Raw genomic sequence first — 15,394 nt, forward strand, 5'->3', positions numbered from 1 at the left:
AGAAATTTAATACATGAAGATTGCCAGCAGCCTCAAGATCCCCCTTCTTTCCTTGCAAGGAACATTTTCCAAAGTTGTAAAATTCAGATGTAAAGGAAAGAGACAGCAATTGCTTTATAAGGTGGCAAAGTTGGCAAATTTTTTACCAAAATAGAATTCATTGGTTTATAAGCAAAAGGCTTTCCAGGCCACATATCACTTTTTCTTTTCAAACTGCTTTTCATATTCGTTAAAAATGATCAAATACATCTGTTCCTGGTGTGATGTGCTATTTTTCTATGGTACGACTCTAGGAAGAAATCTTTAGAAGATTATGTTAAGTCTCTCCACATTCTAGTGGGCTTTGATAGGGTCAAATTAATTTATTTCTGCACTTGCAGAGCAGTACATTTATGTAATTTCTTCATTCCATCTATAGCCTAATTTGCTAATTGCAGTTATGATTCAATTTTATCTTTTCATTTTGGCATCAGCAAAGAACTACCTCATTAGCAAATGTTTATCCACCCTTCCTCACCCTTATCCACAGAGTTAGTAGGCTGTACTGTGTTGAGCTAGATACTGCTTTCCCCAGTACAACTTGAAAGCTAGGATTTCTCAGAGGAGTTTTTGAATTTCATGATTGACTGTCCTTCAGAACCCTGAAAAAAGAACATATGAAGAAAGCAGAAGAATGATTGTTACTTTATTGAGAAGCCTCATACTATTATGGTCAAGAAAGTGCATACTCTGAAGCCATTCTTCCTGGGTTTGAATCTGGCTCAGCTTTGTACCAGGCATGAGAACTTTGGTGGCAAATTCCTTAACCTCTTCAGGCCTCACTTTCCTCCTCTGTAAAGTGGGGATAACCTCATGGGGAATGAAAAGACTTAATATTTTAATGTATCTGGCACATTGTAAGTGTGATATAAGATTTTTGTTAAATATGATTATTATTAAAAATATATCAATCTTTATGCTGCCCTGTTACATGATGTCTAATTTTCTTAGTGTTCCAGGTTTAGGTCTTGTTTTATCAACTTGATGATATGCTTTTTGAGTGACGGGACCATGTTTTCTACTCTTCAAATGTACATGTTTAGTGTTGGATATAGAACAGATATTCTATAAGTATTAGCTGAGCGGAACGAGTGATTCCTTTTTTCCCCTAGTTAGGTAGGTCACCTATCTGTTGGAATGGAAAGAGGGGTAAGAGTTCACTGCTCCACCTGAGAAAGTAACATAGGCAGTGTCGGAAACCTGCACAAAGACGTGATGGCTCTGGAATGACCAGCTGTTTAGTGTATGTTGATTTAATGCTCATATGTTTAACATGTTGCCTATATTATGAGTCACTGCCATTGCATCTGAGATGCATAGCTCTTGGTGTAATGAGAATGGATTCTAGTCCCTGCTCTATCACTGTATGATCCTGATAGAGTTACCTAGGCCTTCTGCAACGAGGACTCTTTTCTCATCTGTCTGTCAATGATAGGGGGTCAGGGAAGAGTGAAATTGGCTAAATCCTTTACTTCCTCCACCAGCCCCAAACTCTTCGATTTTGTTTCTTTATGTTAACCCAAACTCAGTCATGAGAAGAATGGGAAACAGTATGAATAGTCATTGCAAACCCTTTTACTTCAACTCTTAAAATACCTCCAAGAGCACGTCTGTCACACTGCTGAGAAATAAGTATCCCTTTTATCCCCTTTCAGTGCAAAGGTCAAGTATTCGCTTACGTGGGGTTTTCAGCCTGTTTATTGTCATAATGTCATTTTGATAGCCAGTCTAAACAATGGCCTCAGTGAATCCCACCTCCTGGTATTCACACCTTTGTCTAATCCCTTCCCATATTGATCAAGATCGATCTGTGTAACCAATAGTATATGGCAAAAATGATGGTGTATCACTTCCAAGATTAGGTCGTAAAAGACCAAGCTTCTGTCTTGACTGCTCTCACACTCTTTCTGTATTTCTGAGTACTTGCTCTGGTGGAATCATATCCTGAACAGCCTTATGGTGATACCTACAAGGTGAGGAATTGAAGCCTCCAGTCAGTAACCACATAAGTGATCTTGGAAGTGGATTTTCCAACCCAAGTCAAGTCTTCGGAAATTGCAGCCCCAGATGACTGTAACCTCATAAGAGATCTCAGCCAGACACCCCAGCTAAGCAACTCCCTGATTCTTGACCCTCCGAAAGTATGTAACATAATAAATGTTCATTCTATTAGGCTGCTGTGTCTTGGGGTCATTTATTATTCAGCAATAGCCAATACAGTCATCTTCAAGTTATGAAACTTGCTTTCTAGAATATTTTGCCTAGGTACCTTTTATGTATTTTTACAGCTAGAAGTAGAAAGGTGGGAACAGATACTATTCCCATTTACAAATAAAAACATTGTGCCAGGTCATATAATTTGTTGGAAAAGGGGCCAGAAGACATTCTTTCTTTAAACAACTCTATTGAGATACAGTTCATACCATATAATTCACCCGTTTAAAGTGTACGATTTAGTGTTTTTTAGTGTATTTACATAGTTGTGCAGTCATCGCTACAATCTTAGAGCATTTTTTCTCTTCTAAAAGAAACACCTTAGCTCTTAACTGTCATTCTTCATTCTCTCCTCTTTCCCTTTTCCCCTGTCTACAGTTCTAAGCAACCACTGATCTCTTTTCTGTCTCTATATGTTTGCCTCTTCTGGACATTTCATATAAATCTAGTTATGTATTATGTGGTCTTTTGTCACTGGCTTCTTTCAGTTAGTGTAATGTTTTCAAGGTTCATACATGTTGTAGCTTGTTATCAATATACTCTGTTACTTTTAATTGTCAAATCTGTTGTATGAATAGATATACCACATTTTGTGTATTCACTCATCAGTTGATGGACATTTGGGTTATTTTCACCTTTTGTCTATTATGAATGATGCTGTTATGAACATTCATGTACAAGTTTTTGTGTGGACATATGTTTTATTTCTCTTGGATGTATACCTAGGGTTGGAATTGTTTGGTCATATGATAACTCTACGTTTAGCTTTCTGAGGAACTGCCAAACTATTTTCCAAGGTAATGGCACCATTTTACATTTCCACCAGCAATGTCTGAGTGTCCTAATTTCTCCACGTTCTTACCAACGCTTGTTATTTTCCATCTTTTTGACTATAGCCATCTTAGTGGGTTTGAAGACCCTAGATATCTAGGACAATCTTGAGGTTCACCTCATTTGTTTCTGTTCTCTTGGGATCATTGTTCTTTGACTCTATTGTCCAATGTCTGAAATAGTTGTTTCATTTTTTTTTTAGTACTTTAAATTATTCTAACATGGTTTGAAATAAATCTTTATTTTAATGACTTTTGCTCTGTAGTATTTCCTTCCTTTCACTTATTTTGAACTTTATTTACTCTTCTTTTCCTAACTTCTTAAAATAAAAACTCGTTATATATTTTAAACCTTTCATCATTTTTTAAAATGAGAAATTTTAATTTAAGTACTGCTTTAGCTATATTCCATAAATTTGGATAAGTTGTGTTTGCATTCTCATTTAGTTCAAAATGTTTTCTGATTTCTCTGTGATTTCTTCTTGACCCATCATTATTGTTTTTTGCTGTTTAATTTCTAAATATTTTGGGTCTTTCCTGATGTCTTTCTGTTGTTGATTCCTAATTTAATTCTATTGTAATTGGAAAACATACTTTGTATGATTTCTGCGAATTACCTACTAGGATTTTGATTAATACTGCACTGAGTCTGTAGATCAGTTGGAGTACAATTGATATCTTAACAATATCAAGTCTTCCAACACGTGAACACAACATATTTCTCCATTTATTTAGGTCTTTAATATTTATCAGAAAAGTTTTATAGTTTTCAGTGTACTAGCACTTTACATGTTCTATAATATTTATCCCAAGCATTTCTATTTCAATGATATTTGTAAATAGTATTTTTATTTCCTTTTTAAGTGTTTGTTGCCTGTATGTAGAAATACAGTTGATTTTTATACATTGTACATTGTCTATTCTGCAACCTTACTAAACTCACTTATTAATTTTAGTAGATTTTTTTGTTGTCTCTGTTAAACTTTCTGCATAGACTATCATGTCCATGAACAAGAAAGTTTTCCTTCTTCCTTCCAATCTAGATTCCCTTTATTTCCTTTCCTCGCCTGATTCCCGGACAAACCTGCAGTACAATGCTACAGAGAAGCAGTCATGGTGGACATCATTGTCTTATTTCTCATATTAGAAGGAAAGAAGAAATTCTCTTCTATTCCTAGATTGCTGACTTTTTATCATGAATGAGAGTTGAATTTTGTCGAATGCTTTTTCATCATATATTGAAATGATTATATGATTTGTTTGTTTTTAATTCATTAGCATGTGAATTATATTGATCTCTTTTAGAATGTTAAAGCAACTCTGCATTTTGGGGATAAACCCCACTTGCACATAATATCCTTTCCACCTATTATTGAATTCAATTTGCTGGATGGTATTTTCAGAATTTTTGCATCTGTGTTCATGAGAGATATTGGTCCGTACTTTTCTTTTCTTGTAATGTCTGGGTATGGCTCTGGTGTCAGGGTAATACTAGACTCTAAATAAATTGGAAAGTCGCTGCCCTTCAGTTTTCTGGAAGAGTTTTTGTGTAGGATTAGTGTTATTTCTTAAATGTTTGGTAGAATTCACTCATGGCTCTGACTGGGCCTGGAATTTTATTTGTTTGTTTGATGGGAAGACTAACTACATATTCAGTTTCTATAATAGGACTGTTCATGTTATTTATTTCTTTTGAGTAAACTGGTAGATTATGTAGTTCGTGGATTTTTCCATTTCATCTAAATTGTCAAATTATTGCCATCTAATTATTCATAATATTTTCTTATTATCCTGTTAACATCTATTGAATCTATAGTGATATTTCCTTCTGAATTTCTTTTAGTAATTCTAACATTGGTGTATTATATAATAGTAATGGTAGTGTCCTTTTACTTTTATTCCCAATCAATATAGCAGAAGTTTGACCATTTTTATCAGTATTCTCAAAAAAACCCAGCTTTTGATTTCATTAATTTTCCCTGTTGCTTTTCTGTTTTCTATTTAAGTGATTTCCACTTTGATCTTGTTTATTACCTTTCTTCCACTTGTTTTGGGCTTAATTTGCTATTCTTTTTCTTAGGTTTCTTAAGGCAAAACTTATTTTAAGTTCTTTCTTTTCTAATAGGTATAGACTAGCATAATTTTCTCCCTAAGTACCACTTCAGTGGCATCACATAAATTCTAGTATATGTAGTGTTTTCCTGTTGAGATGAAAACACTTTCTAATTTCCCTTTCAATTCCTCTTTTGATATATGAATTGTTTAAAAGTGTGATTTTTAGCATAACAAGATGTTATTGGTTCATCTTGTGTATTTCCTACCTCAGACCTGGAATCAGGTATTTCTCCAAGACTATAATCTGGGTACTCAGGGCACTCATTGCTAGTATGTTGGTATTCATTTCTAGGTCTTTTTAGTGAATATCATAAGGAAAATATATCTTCTTTAGGGACAAAACATAACTGAATATAGACTTATTTCCAACCCAAATTCAGGACTATAGGTGTTTTACTTAACCTTCAAAACAATATTATTGGTACTACCACTACCAATATGATTATTAAAAATAGCTTGATTTTTTAAGCAATTATCTTTATGACATATTCCAGTAGTCATGTACAGTCATATTACTGTATTTTGAAGTCATTTGGAAAAGTTTTTCTCTATGTGGTTATTTGACTAATTTGTTTAAATTTTATTTGCATAGTTTTATAAAATTTTATTGCATAAATAAAAACTAAATTTTTAAGTTTATAATTTTGTAGTTTCATAGTTTTGTATAAAAGTTATAAAATTTTTGTAATTTAATAAAATTTTTATAAAATTTTGTAATTATATAAATATTTACATAGTATAGTTGAACCTATTAAAACAACATATATTCAAAGAAATCTGCCTTCTATTTCTGTCTCCTCACCTTGCTTTCTTTTTCTTTTGCCATTGGTAACTTTAAAAAATCAATTTTTGTATAATCAGATATGAGTATATACTTCTATCTTCTTTCTTAAGAAACAATAATATGCTATGTACTTTCCACCCCACTTTATTTACATTGCAATATACCTGTACTTTATACTAGTATACAAAGATATTTTTCTTCCTTTTCTACAGTACCATGGTTTATCCGGCTAGTCCCTTTACTGGTGAATGATTGATTACTTTGTTTTCACTCTTTTGCTATGAATGATCCTGCAGTGAAAAACTTATATTTACGAAAAGTGAGATTGCTACATATAATTTTAGTAGTTAGTGCTACACTTTCCCTTTGTAAGGTTTGTACCATTTCCATTCTCACTACCGATTCCAGAGTTCTTGCTTCCACCACCACCTTACTAGCAAAGTATGTTGATATGATATCAGAGTAGTTTTAATTTAAATTTCTGTTAGTGTGAAGTAAAGCTTATATTTTTAATTATATATTATACTTAGTAAATGTAAACTAAATTGAAAAATATTTACTCTGCTATGAAAACATAATGAGAAATGCATGACAAAAACAAACTCATCAATGCAATATTGAATATAAAATGTTCTTTACATAAAAATAAATGCTGAATTATTGCTGTGACTCTGTCCATTTTTTTTTTTTAATGCCTACAGCACCTGGTCTTCCTAGGTGGTCTCCCATGCAAGTACTAACTAGGCCCAACCCTGCTTAACTTCTGAGATCAGAAGGGATCAGGCTTGTTCAAGGTGGCATGGCCATAGACTTTATCAGTTTTTTAAAAGTATATTTTGGATGTGTTAATGATGAGAGTGTCAACTGAATTTTTCTTAAACTGAGAACTTACACCCAGATAATATTTTTATATCAGTATCATAGTAAGAAGTAAAATTTTACTAAATTTGCACATTAACTCATTGGTTTTAAAGGTCCTTTTTCAATTAACTTCTGGTCGTGAATTGCTTGTCCTCCTGCTGTTCTTTTTCCCCTACTGTGTTTTTTTCCCCACTTGTTTTGGATAAACACATAAGTTCTTCCTTTATTATATAAAAATGAGCTTATTGTTATGTTTTGCACCTGGATACTGAAATGTTCTAATTCCTCTTGGACTTAGTAATTGTCTGCTTTTGATGAAAAATAAAATAAGAAGAAACAAGAAAAGAAGACAAAGAAATCAGTACGAACTTTTTATTTTTAATCTCCAGCAAACACTGGACAGATGGGATAACTTTAAAGTGGAACTACTTGTTCAACAATGGTCCACTGATATATTTGTTTTGGAATTGGGCAAACTTCTGAACTAAATATCAATAGTCTGTAATGTAGGAATCTGAATTCAGTTCTCATTGGGCTGAATTTTTTTTAATATAATGACAATTAGAGATAACTTTAATTTGGGAGGGATATTTAATTGTTTTCTAACATTTTAATTAGGGAAAATATTAAACAGATAAAAGTTTATAGACTAATACAATGAATATTCATATTTTTCTATAATTGTTGACATTTTCCCTATTTGTTTCATCTATATTCATCTAAGTATCTCTACATATCTCTGTTTCTGAACCATTTGAAATTAAATTGCAGATATAGTGCTTTCATCAAACTACTTCAGTGTAAAACTCCTAAAAATAGAGCATTCTTCTATCCAAGAAAACCATTATCATGCCTAAGAAAATTAAAATTTTCCTTAATATCATCTCATGCATGTTAATATTCAAATTGTCCTAATAACCCCTACATTTTAAATAACTATAATTTTTTAAACCAGTATTTAAATTAAGGTTCACAATTGCATATTGTTGTTATTTCTCTTTAGTCTCTTGAAATATAGAGCAGTTCCTGCAACTTTTTTAAATCCTTACTTATTAACTTTGAAGAGACTAGTTCTAAATTCGAGATTTGTCTGGAGAAGAGTCAATATATTAGTTACCTATTTCTGTGTAACAAATTATCCCAAACTTAGAAGCTTATACCAACAGACATTTATTATTTCACACAGTTTCTGAGAATGAGAAATCTAGAAGCAGTTTAGCTGATTGGGTCTGGCTCATGAGGCTGCAGTCAAGATGTCATCTGATGGCTTGACTGATCCTGGGGGACCCACTGCCAATAACATTCCCTCACATGGCTGTTGGCAGGTTGCCTCAGTTTTTTGCCATGCAGTCTCTCCACAGTGTTGCTGACAACATGGCAACGAACTACTCCCATAGTAAGCAATCTGAGAGAAAGACATACACACATACATACAGATACTGACCAATATTAAAACTAGAGTAATTTTTATAACCTTATCTTGGAAGTATGACATATGGTTAGTGCTGCCAAATTCTCTTGGTCATCAGGACCAGCATTAATACGGTATGGGAGGGGATGTAAGAGTATGAATACCTATAGGTATACGCCATGGCATACCAACCTAGAGGCTGGCCACTATAGCCCACACTCTAGATTTGTCTAGTTTCTTAATGTTGTCATTTAATTTGTTCCTTTATTTTTCTAATATTTCCTATACACTGAAAGTTGTGTCTCACTGCTTGATCATATTCAGGTAATCATTATGTGCAAGAATGCTTCATAGGTGATACAACATATTTCATATTGCATCACTTAAGAAGGTATAGAATGTCAAGTTATCATACTTGACTAAGGTGATCTGATATCTTTTATAAAGGTGTTTCTTTTTCTCTTTGCAATTAGTAATTTGTGAGAGCTTCCAGTCAAGATGGCAGAGTAATACTATACTTGCCTCCACTTACAACCATATCAAAATTATAGCTAAACGATAGAACAGCCATGATTGGGAGATCTGAAGTCTAACTGAACAGAAGTCCTACTACTGGGGACACACAGAAGAGGCCACCTTGAAACTAGTAGGAGGGATGGAGATGCAGAATAGGCTGGTCCTGCACTTGCATGTGGCGATCGAGAATCAAGAGTGATATCTCAGCTGTGGAGGTCCTCCCCGGAGAAGGGAGGTGTCCCAGCCCCAATGAGGCTCACCAGCCCAGGGTTCCAGTGATAGGAAGAGAAGTCCCTAAATCTTCTGGCTGTGAAAAACAGCAGATATTGTGTCCAAGTGAGACTGAGGGCAGCTGGAGGGCAGGTGTTTCTCTTAAAGGGCCCATATGCACAGACTTATTTGCTGATGGACTTACTCCTTGGAGCAGCAGCTTGACAGGTACTAGGAACATACAGGGAGGAACTGAATTGTCTGGCTTCCGGGTGAGGGCTGGAGGGGCAGCTTTCTTCCAAGCAAAAGTTCTGGCAGAATACATTGTTTCTCTATTCAGCCCTCCCTTCTCCCAGAATGCAGACCCAGGTGGCTGCCATTAAGTCTCCATCAATCTGGCTAAAACTGGTCACTCCAACCTGGTGATTCCCTGGGACCTTGCCCCACCCAACTCGCAGGCCCACTCAAGCCACTTTCAGTGGCTTTTCCATACAAACAAATTGTCTTGCATGATGCTGCAGACTTTCCTAAAATCTCAAAGGTTTGCAATAACTAAACAAGGAGTATCTGGCCTCAGCATGCCCCATACCTGTTGCTGAGCAGGCCCAAGCCTGGCAATAGCAAAAGCCAACCTAAGTTCACAGTTCGGTCTCTAAACACACCTCTAAGGCCAGTGCGGGTGGTGGCCATCTGCGAATTGTTAGTGACCCTTGACAGCTGTTCCGGGCAGGGTACAGTCTATGGCTGAATTTGGCCTACTACTGAACTTGGTCTGTGGGAGGGCCCTCCCAGGAGGCCCAGGGGGCAGCATACCCGGTGGCTGACTTTAGAAAAGCCAGAGCACCACTCAGGGATACATCAAAGTATGATGCACCCAAAGAGAAGACTGGGCAGGCATCTAGGCTGTGCTAAAGCAAATCCTGCTCCATAGGGTCAGCCCCTCACTAGCCAGTCCTCACAAACAATTAACCTAAGGGTCAATCCCTCCTATTGACATACAAACAGCAATCATGCTCAACTACAACAACAGGACACACACAACACATACAAAGGACACACCTGGAGCACCCGGCTCAGGTGACCAGAGAAGACTGCACCGCTGCAACCTAGAAGACACCTACTATATGAGGCCACTATAGTAAGACCAGGAGACATAGCAGCCCTACCTAACACATAGAAACAAACATAGGGAGGCAAGCAAAATGATACAAAGAAACATGTCCCAAATGAAAAACCAGAACAAAACTTCATAAAAAGAACTAAACAAAAACAGTCTACCAAATGCAGTTCAATACACTGCTTATAAGGATACTCAATGAACTTAAGGGAAGAGTAGATGAACTCAGTGAGAACTTTAACAAAGAGAGAGAAATGATAAAAATGGAGGTAGAAAACATTAAAAAGAACCAATCAGAAATGAAGAATACAGTAACTGAAATGAAGAATATATTCCAGGGAATCAACAACATATAAGATGAAGCAGAGGATCGAATCAGAAATTTATAAGGTAAGGTAGCAGAAAACACCCAATCACAACAGCAACGAGAAAAAAAGAATCCAAGAAAATGATGACAGTTTAAGGGGCCTCTGGACAACAACATGTGTATCAATATTTGCATCATAGGAGTGCAAGATAGAGAAGAGAAAGAGCAAGGATTGAAAACCTATTTGAAAAAATATGGTGGAAAACTTCCCTAACCTAGTGAAGGAAATAGACATAAAAGCCCAAGAAGCACAGAGGATCTCAAACAAGATGAACCCAAGGATGCCCACACCAAGATACATCAGAATTAAAATGTCAAAAGTTAAAGAGAGAATCTTAGAAGTAGCAAGACAAAGATGGTTAGTTAACTACAAAGGAGCTCCCATAAGACTATTAGCTGATTTGTCAACAGAAAATTTGCAGGCCAGAAGAGACTTGCATGAAATATTCAAGGTGATGAAAGAAAAGGGCCTACAACCAAAATTACTCTACCCAGCACAGCTATCATTTAGAATGAAAGGATAAAGAGTTCCCCAGACAAGAAAAAGCTGAATGAGCTCATCAGCACCAAACCAGTATTACAAGAAATGTTAGAGGGACTTCTTTAAGAAGAAGAAAAAAATTTAAAATATGAATAATAAAATGACAATAACTACATCTCTACCAACAACTATTTGAAATGTAAATGAATTAAATGTGCCAATCAAAAGATAGGGTGACAAAATAAGAATAAAAGACCCCTACATATACTGCCCACAAGAGACTCACTCCAGATTGAGAGACATACAAGAACTGAAAGTAAAAGGATGGGGCAAAAATTTTTACGAAAAAAGAAACAACAACAAAAAGCTAAGGAAGCAATACTTATACCAAGCAAAATAAACTTTAAAACAAAGGTTATAACAAGAGACAAAGAAGGACCCAGTAATACAGCTTCTGGCTATTTATCTGAACAAGCCAAAAACACTACTTTGAAGGGACATGTGAAGGAATGTGTTCATTGCAGCATTATTTATAATAGCCAAGATGTGGGTGTCCATTAGTTGATGAATAGATAAAGAAAAGGTGGTATATACATGGAACAGAATAGAAAAAGAATGAAATCTGCCATCAGCCATAGAAAAAGAATGAAATCTGCCATCCGTAACAATATGGATGGACCTAGCAGATGTACTGAGCAGAGTAAGTCAGACAGAGAAAGACAAATGCCATGTGATTTCATTTACATGTAGAATCTGAAGAACAAAATAAAAAAACAAAACAGCAACAAACTCATAGATACAGAGAACATTTTGATGGTTGTCAGATGGGAGGGGATTTGTGGTCGGTGAAAAAGGGGAAGAGAATAAGAAGTACAAATTGATCATTTAAAAATAGTCATGGGGATGTAAAGTATAACATAAGGAATATAGTCAATAATATTGTAATAACCATGTATGGTATCAAATAGATACCAGATTTATTGGGATGATCACTTTATAAGATACATAAATGTCTAATCACCATGTGGTATACCTGAGACTAATATAATATTGTATGCCAACTGTAATTGAAAATAAAAAATATTACTAAAAAATGAAAAGAAAGTAATCATGAGCTGACACTTTGACATTTACCAGATATCCTGTTCTTTGGGCAAGAATTTGAACTTTTTGTGATTTTTAATATCAATAGCTAACTTTTTGTGCATTTGTAACCTGCTAAGTGCTTTTAAATCCATTTCTTCATTTTAACTTCACAATGCAATGAGATAGATACTTTAATTGTCCTCATTTATAGGTAAGAAAGATTTAAGCTCCTAGAATTTAAACATTAAGGCGCACAGCTAGTAAATGGCAAAGCCAGTATCTAAATTTAGGTATGTCTGACTCCAGAACCCCATGTTATTGATAGTACTGCTTATAAAAATAATGGGAGAACCAACATGTACAATTTTACACAAAGTATAAAATGAAGATCCCTTGAAAACACTGAGAGGAACCCAGGTATAGAAGGGGTAAGCTATTGAAGTTGATATGTATGGTTCAATTACCTGCATGAAATTAAAGGCAGAATTTCCTAGACTAAAAGTAAAATTGTATATAACTATTCAAGGCAGATGAAAAGCTACTATTTTAAAGATTTCTAGAGACTATTTTACTACTCAGGAACTCATTCCTTGGCAAAAACAACAACAAAAAATTATCTTTTACTCTAGAAGTAGAATTTTGTTGTAAAGTTACATATATCTTATATACAGATGTGGTTATAACTATAACATTAAGTTAAGATTAAGGCAAATATTTAAATGATTCCAGAGAGAGTTTTATTGGTGTGGGCCAGGGAATGAAAGTGATATGCCGCAGTGGAAAAGAAAAGATAATTTTTTACTCTTTTATGGGGTTAAACCTCTAAAGCAATGCTGTAAAATAGGATTTTTGCAATAAAAAAAATTAAATGTTTTTAATTTAATTTTTAATTTCTGTGGCTACTATAGTGACCTATGCAACGTTAAAGGATAATTACAAATTCAAGTAAAGTTCCTTAATTGTTTCTCTTCACCTCAGATGCATACATTTCTCTTTTTGTACTAATAAGGATATGTGGAATCTTAGAATTGTGGAGTTTTAGAATTGCAAAGACATTTCTAAAATAATCATATAGATCTTTCCAACACTCTTTTATTTTATGAATAAAGAACCTAAGAGTGAGTGAGAATGAATGCCTTAGATTACACAGCAAGGGAATGTTGGAACTAGAGCTAGGGCTAGGGCTCAGGTTTTGACTGTCCCTCTAGCCTCAATTTTTCTCTCATATCTGGCCTTAACAGTAATAGAGTGATTGAAAAAGAAGTCAACATAAACAAGCACAGAACAATTTACAAAGAGAATAGCCAAAGTGCCTGCTTTGTTCCTAAAGGCATTGAAAGCAGGCACCTAGAAACGTGGGTAACCTCTTTTAGTTCTGAGACAAGTGACCTTTGTTTCGGAAAGGATCAGGATAAGTGTCCTTCGATAATGTGGACCACAGAATTCCACGTCACCGTGATGTAGGAAGTAGGAGAGAGCTCTAGTTGCAGGACTTGGATAAAATTGGCTCTGTGCTTCCCGGGATCTAAAGAAAATAATATGAAAAAAGGCTAACCCGCCAACACTTTTTCACAGGTTACGCCTTGTGATTCAACCCCTTTCAAAAAAACTGATGGAAGAACAATTTGTCCCTCTTTTCTTTTGGTCCTTGCCTTACCCTGTTATTTATTCACAGTTCTCACAGTTGTCTCTATAAGCCAGTGACAGTGGTCTCTTCTAACACACACTGCAGGGAACAGAAAGGTACAGCACTCCGAAAACAGAAATCTCTGAATGAATGGTCCTCAAAGTGTGGTCCTGGGACCAGGAGCATCAGCCTCACATGGGAATAAGATGAAAATATTGATTCTAGAGCCCTACCCCATAGTGAATCAAAAATTCTGGCAGTAGGGCCCAGCATTCTGTGTCTTAACCAGTCCTACATATGATTCAGATACTGGCTAAAATTTGAGAACCACTGTTTTAGGGCACTCGCTAGGAGAAGTCTTAGTCTCAGAAATGATTAAGCCATAGCCAAGTAGCATAGCCCAGGGAATGAGATTCAGGTACTACAATTAACCCTTAGCAACACTAGGAGAGACTATGTTAGGCTCTGGTAACCCAAGAGAAAACAAGCAAACAAACATAACCTGAGTCTTGGATGTGGTAGATGTGAGCCAACCCTTAGTCCTCAGTACAAAAATGGAATTATCGTTAAACAATATATTCATGTTTCACTATATTTACATTATGTCAACCTGAGTTTAACACTGCTGTGTAAGTAAGAATGATTTTTCAGCACACAATCTTTTTATTTTTTTAGCTGTTTTCCCTCCTACGTAGACACAGTGAAACAGATGAAATTAGGAGTTCTTCCTACATGCCAGGCATAAATTCCTTGCTGTTACCAGTAGGAAGGACTGCCTCCTGTGCTACTTTTAAATGTGTATACTAGTTTTTGTGCCAAGGAGGAGTTAGGATCTGTAATGCCTTAAGGAAGAAGAGAATTATACTCAGGCTACAGGGAGGTAATTGTTTTTCCAAAGTAAGTGAGCTCTCTAGACTTCTTAAGATTTTTAGAAAATCTCAAATAACTACTACTGCAAAAGATGTGTGGTGCCTCTGCTCTGTGATGGAGAACCACTGCTAGCAGTAGTAACAGCCATTATGTGTTGGGCATGGATCTGTTCCAGGTGTGCTTCACTAATACCTTAGGTGGATTTAACCCTCACAACAACCCTGAGAGGTAAGCATTAATACTTCCATTACACAGACTGGCAAAATGCATGTTAAAGGGCTTAACCAACTATCCAAAGTCATTCTTGAAGTATCCAACCAGGTTTCAAACTGAGGTCTGTCTGACTCCAAAATTTCTGCTCTAAATCCTCATCTCTTGGCACTCCCTCCCCACACTTTCAGCCCTAAACAGTTCTATGCTTTATTTACCCCTCTTATCCTTGAGTACAGTCCTTTTCTGCTTCTCCATTTAGAAAACTACTTCAAGGCTCTGGTCAATTTATGTCTTGTGACATTTTTCCTGGCCAGATTTTTCAGTCTTTCCTCTCTAAGTTCCCTCTGACTCCTCATGCTAAATTCCCATCATGATTTTTCAATTAAACTATGTTATATCACTCTCATTACACATCGTATCATAATCATTTTTTTCAGGGGTCTTTCTCTCTCAATATCCAAAGACTTCTTCATAGCCACATTTAGTTTCATATTTTCTTTCCCCATAGCTCCAGCTAACTTTTATATTTCAATTCTATGATATTTTCAGAATCTTAGAAATGGACTTAAAAAGGAAGATGATGATGATAATGATTTAACTCACATCTTCAAGGACGGAAGTTTAAAAAATATTACATGGCTGATAACTTGTTG

General features: G+C 35.5%; 1 protein-coding gene and 1 non-coding gene across 2 annotated transcripts in view; one reads left to right on the forward strand and one right to left on the reverse strand.

Annotated features, from left to right (window-relative positions):
- The window catches only part of ARHGAP20 (Rho GTPase activating protein 20), a 109,776-nt gene that overhangs the window by 32,242 nt on the left and 62,140 nt on the right, over positions 1–15,394 (forward strand). The window lies entirely within an intron of this gene.
- LOC111743275 lies at positions 6,675–6,793 on the reverse strand. Its single transcript, XR_002781624.1, has one exon. It is a non-coding gene; the product is annotated as a 5S ribosomal RNA (ribosomal RNA).

This window comes from Pteropus vampyrus, unplaced genomic scaffold, assembly GCF_000151845.1.
Source record: "Pteropus vampyrus isolate Shadow unplaced genomic scaffold, Pvam_2.0 Scaffold110, whole genome shotgun sequence".
Classification (NCBI taxonomy): domain Eukaryota; kingdom Metazoa; phylum Chordata; class Mammalia; order Chiroptera; family Pteropodidae; genus Pteropus; species Pteropus vampyrus.